This window comes from Schistocerca nitens, chromosome 4, assembly GCF_023898315.1.
Source record: "Schistocerca nitens isolate TAMUIC-IGC-003100 chromosome 4, iqSchNite1.1, whole genome shotgun sequence".
Taxonomy (NCBI): Eukaryota; Metazoa; Arthropoda; class Insecta; order Orthoptera; family Acrididae; genus Schistocerca; species Schistocerca nitens.
In genome coordinates, this window is record NC_064617.1 from 244,923,566 (window position 1) to 244,929,573 (window position 6,008).

Sequence of the window (6,008 nt, forward strand, 5' to 3'; positions counted from 1 at the left end):
AAACCATGGTCAGGCGGATCAATCAAGAATACTTGCCTCAAGTGGGAAAACCCGAAGCCATAACGACTGATAATGCCTCTTATTTCACGGGTCGAACTTGGAAAAATTACCTACGGGAACAAAATATACAGCATATTCTGGTATCCCGGTTCCATCCAGAAGCAAGTCTAGTTGAAAGAATATTCAGAGAATTGAATAAGTTCCTTAGAATCTACATAGGGAACCGACATACAAAATGGCCAGGGTTAGTACCTAAATTTGTAGAAATACACAATTTAACACCCCATTCTAGTACAGGCTACCCACCGGTAGAGATATTGAATGGAGTTAATGAGACACCGAATGAATGGCTCACGCCTGTACCGAGATTACCAGCCAAGGCAAAACAAGGGAGGAAAAGATGAAAAAGATATGGAACAGACTAACCAGCTGCGCGGTAAAGAGGAAAAGGAAGTACGACCGAGGTGTAACTAACGAACAGAAATATAATGTAGGAGACCTAGTACTTATTCGTAACCACCCTAAATCTTCAGCCACCTTAAAACAGAATAGTAAGTGGCAATTGCTATATTCAGGGCCCTTTGAAGTAATAAGCGTGCCACACGAATGTAGCTATTTGTTAGCACATCCCCATACGGGGAAGATCAAAGGATTGTATCCACGTAAAGATGTGAAGTTATTTATTCAGTGACATATCACATATAAAGAGTAATAGTTGTAAGAAGATTTTAATTGTGTTTTAGAATATAAGTATGTTAGTATTAAGAAAGAAATTTGTGTGTAATGAAACTTGGAGGAAGTGGAATCAGAAAGTGAGCAATAGCTTACACAGGAAAGATTTTGTTTACAGACAATTAGAGTCATTAAAATATTATATGCTCATTAAGCAATGAACAATCTTCTTGTTGATGAAGTGAGGATTAATTTCTTGAATTATTTTACAAAGGATTAATTTCTTGAATCATTTTCTATGTGTAGTATGTAAGTGCAATTAATGATGCAATCTTATATAGTAAGGTAACTGTTGTAATTGTATTAGAATAAGGAACCCTGAGAGAGAGAGTCTCTACTAGCCAAACATTGACTTTGTAATATGCAACAATTATGTGATGTGATGTTTGCTGCCAGTAGTGATTTGAGAACGACACTGGAGCAGAAGCTAATTAAAAACAAGCCTGTTCCGTGGAAACTCCGCTTTGTATGTAGCAATGCTTCAATTGAAGCCTGTGTACTTGGTACACGCCCTTGAATATTCATTACGCGATACGCGAATTAAGTCAACCAATGCAGAACCTACACTGTAGTCATGTAGGAAAAATCATTAAAAATAATGCTAGTGCTAAATGAAGTATTTATTGAGCAATATGCCCAAGTCAAGCTGTCATGCACATGGTAAAATCTGTTTGATAGATGGGTGATAACCAGGCAAGCTACACTGAAAGGAGGAAAGGAAAACTATGTACAAAACATTCACACACCTTTAAAAAATTTACAAAAGGGCCATATACGCCTAGTAACAATATGAAAAGTGTGTTGTGATAAAGTAAAAACAAATAGACGCCATGTAGATGAGAGTGATTATGCAAAGAACAGTTAAAAGGTATTAAAAAAATAAACTGTGTGCATAAACAATTGAGGAAAGGACGGAATATTGTGTGTAGTAGGGACAGAAAATGACTGTTGTATCTGCACCAATATATACGTCGATAAGTCTAGTGTTGAGTGATAGACTGTCCTAGGGCAGTGCTCAACGAACAATAGACAGTGTATAAAAACAGTAGTTATTGATCCGTTCGGAGTCGATTCAAACAAACATCGCTCGACGGAGACATTTAGTATGTGTGTAACGAAACATTTTCGCGTGTTGAAAGACGCTCTGGCAGTGTATCAACCGTGGGAGTGAGTGAAAATGTGTAGTACAATGTGCGTGTGACGAACCCTGAATACCAGTGTCACAATGCCACAAGAAACCTGTTATCACGCCAAAACATCCTGTGCATACCAGTGAAGCGACGGCTTACTGAACAATAAACGCTTTTAACAAGTTGCATTTTCTTCCACAGCTAGTAATCTGTGTTCTTAAAGACAGTACACCGTTGTGGAATGTTTGTTTCATGCGCTACGACGGGGAGCCATGCGGAGAAGCAGAGACGAGTGCCGTGCCGCCAGCCAGCCGGTCGCGGTAAACCACTGCAACTCGCCGACATCGGCGAATGGTTCGCCGCGGTTCGCGACTGCTTGGGCGCCACGTCAGCACGACGTCGCTGTTACTGAGAGCCGGTCGTCGAACCCAGCGGCCGTCGGCACGCGGCGTTCCAGACGACGCTCCTCAACAATTGCTTCGCGCCGCCAGCTCCGTACAACATTGTTGTCACTCAAATGAACTATCAAATATGTGTTTAATGCACTAGAATGAATAGGATTTAGTGGACACGAAATGACGTGACAAACATTTGTTTTTTTTTTTTTTACTTGAATAGTCAATACAGACTCAAAGTATTCATTGGTTCAGTGATGTATAGATATAATATGTTTTCGTCATGTTAATGAAGTATACTCACACGAATGCTAGACATTTTAAACCAACTGTCGTGAGTAAGTGCAAGGACGATTCATTATACTACTGTAAAAATGTGTAATAAGTGACGTGCATTACAATCCAGAACACAAATATTATATTGGTAACAAAGAGACTAAAAGGTTAACATGCTCTCACAAATAGCCTTTCTTATATGTGAACATTGGATAGAGTCTGAACTTTTTGTGATCAAACTGGGTATTAAAGCAAACCAGGCGAGATGACCATGGCTCCGGCGCAGTTTTCCCAGGTTTTCTGATCGCACGTAGCCCGAATGGGGGAGCCAAATAAATGTAATGACCCTGGGACTAGGTTGACGGTCACCTCGCAAAGTGTAAGAACAGTATAAAAAGTGTAATTAAACCTACAGTGTAAAAGAACTCAGAAGTGTAAAGTGAATGTTCCAACCAAGGTAACAGACAATAACCAAACAGACGTTAGTGGCAGCATATTGCCGAACATTTTCAACGTTACTCAATTGCTGCCAGGGGGCATTGTAACGTCTAGTAAGAAACAAAAACAACATATTATGTAGTAATTAGAAAATTAGATGTATCATATTGTGTCATTGTATAAAATTATGTATTTTTTTTAATTATTTATTTTTGAGAACGTCTGCGTCGGCGAGTAATAAAACCAACACAGAAGATAAATGTTAAACAGAGATTAAAAAAGGAATTAGTATATAATACGTGTTGAATATGAATGTCTTTGTCTTCTTAATTTGGAAGTTGTGCGAGTAAGATCTCCTGTGTTGTCGTAGATAACGCTAATGTAGCATTCTTTTGTCGAGACTAAGCAATGTACGCCATTACGTGTGAATTCACAAAGGTCTGTAATCACTGAGATATTTAAATGTTTTAATAGAGTTGTTTAAATGAAAACTTGTATTATTAATTGTTAAAGCTTGCTTGCCTATTATCCCATCCTGTTGAGACATTTTTCAGTTATATAAATATTATCTGTGGTGCTGAGCTGCGTGGAGAACGAAGAGCCGCTGCCGCGGCGTATTTAAACGACTTACAATATAGTCGAGCATACCGCAAGGAAGCGGTAAAATAATAGTAAAATAATATTATTTCTTTTAGCTCCCAGGCTGGCAGTGAAGATCAGCAGATTTTATGATGTGTTGCAGGTTGACGCGGGCTGCTGATAGGATATAATTCACAGTACAAATAAGTTAATGTACCTTCAAAATCTGATAGGAATCTTGCTGTGCTCCGTTCTGATCTGGCAAACTTTATAGTGACAACGTAATTTTTTTTAATGAGAGTCTCATGTTCTTGGGCTAGTCGTGGTATGAAATAGTATTTTACCGAGAAATAAAATCCACTGCAAACTTGTGTTTTTGAACGATCATACGAACTGTAACATCAGTGTTCATAACAAAGTAATTTCCTTTTTCAATAACTATGAAGTAGGGAAGATATATTGATCTTAGCATGAGTTACAGTTACGAAAAATCGTTCCTTAAATTGTAGGCCAGATACACAACAATAAGACTTCAATATATATATATTTTATTTCGCTAAAAGGTAATGATGATAAAGAAATTCAAAGCACAGCATTGCTAAAAGTATTTCACGTAACTCTTTTCATATATGCGTTGTTACGCCAATAATCACAATTAAATAAACAAAAGAGCAACAATTTACAATTCGCGAGAGTTTACGTGAAAGTACCGTGTACAACAGTAGTTCCTGATGTTACGACAATGCAGCAACGCATCAGAGATACCATTAGCACAGTGACACCAGATATGTTGCAGAATGTGTGGCATGCGATTGAGCACCAGCTTGATGTTTTGGGTGTTTCCAGAGGTACAGATGTTGTGACGTAAATGAAATGGATTGAATGTTCATGTAAGGTTCAAAATTTAACGAGTAGAACTGTATGTGGTATAACGCAAGTTTCATTTACTATATCAATAAAGAGTTACAGAATTTTGTTAGGAAGGTAAATATTTATGTACATCCTGTATTAGCTGCTTGCATATATCTTTCGCTGGAACCAAACGCTGTACATTACTGCATCATTTTAATAAACAAACCCTTACCGAAAATACTAAAATGAAGATAAACCAAACAGTACTTCACAGGTCTGCTGAATATGGGTGTTTCCAATAATCAGCTGATCGAGATGTTGGTTTCCGTATAAGGATGTCATGTACGGTATGTATCACCTATGGTCTAGGGCAGTTTCACTCGTACCAGCATATTGTATGACATTAAATATAATAAAGTACATGAAGAGCAGAAAATCGCATGCCCTTTACTGACGAGAGCATTAAACCTACATGTTGTTGTTGTGGTCTTCAGTCCTGAGACTGGTTTGATGCAGCTCTCCATGCTACTCTATCCTGTGCAAGCTTCTTCATCTTCCAGTACCTACTGCAACCTACATCCTTCTGAATCTGCTTAGTGTATTGATCTCTTGGTCTCCCTCTACCATTTGTACCCTCCACGCTGCCCTCCAATGCTAAATTTGTGATCCCTTGATGCCTCAAAACATGTCCTACCAACCGATCCCTTCTTCTAGTCAAGTTGTGCCACAAACTCCTCTTCTCCCCATTCCTATTCAGTACCTCCTCATTAGTTATGTGATCTACCCATCTAATCTTCAGCATTCTTCTGTAGCACCACATTTCGAAAGCTTCTATTCTCTTCTTGTCCAAACTGGTTATCGTCCATGTTTCACTTCCATACATGGCTACACTCCATACAAATACTTTCAGAAACGACTTCCTGACACTTAAATCTATACTACATGTTAACAAATTTCTCTTCTTCAGAAACGATTTCCTTGCCATTGCCAGTCTACATTTTATATCCTCTCTACTTCGACCATCATCAGTTATTTTACTCCCTAAATAGCAAAATTCCTTTACTACTTTAAGTGTCTCATTTCCTAATCTAATTCTCTCAGCATCACCCGATTTAATTTGACTACATTCCATTATCCTCGTTTTGCTTTTGATGATGTACTGCTCTTCCAAGTCCTTTGCTGTCTCTGACAGAATTACAATGTCATCGGCGAACCTCAAAGTTTTTACTTCTTCTCCATGAATTTTAATACCTACTCCGAATTTTTCTCTTGTTTCCTTTACTGCTTGCTCAATATACAGATTGAATAACATCGGGAAGAGGCTACAACCCTGTCTCACTCCTTTCCCAACCACTGCTTCCCTTTCATGCCCCTCGACTCTTATAACTGCCATCTGGTTTCTGTACAAATTGTAAATAGCCTTTCGCTCCCTGTATTTTACCCCTGCCACCTTCAGAATTTGAAAGAGAGTATTCCAGTTAACGTTGTCAAAACCTACATAAGACATCCATTTATGAGAGCGTTTTCTTGCTACAGAGACTGTCCTGTCGGGTAGTACTTCGCAGAAAAACAGGCAGCAGAGTTAAACCCGGCTGACGCTCCCCAC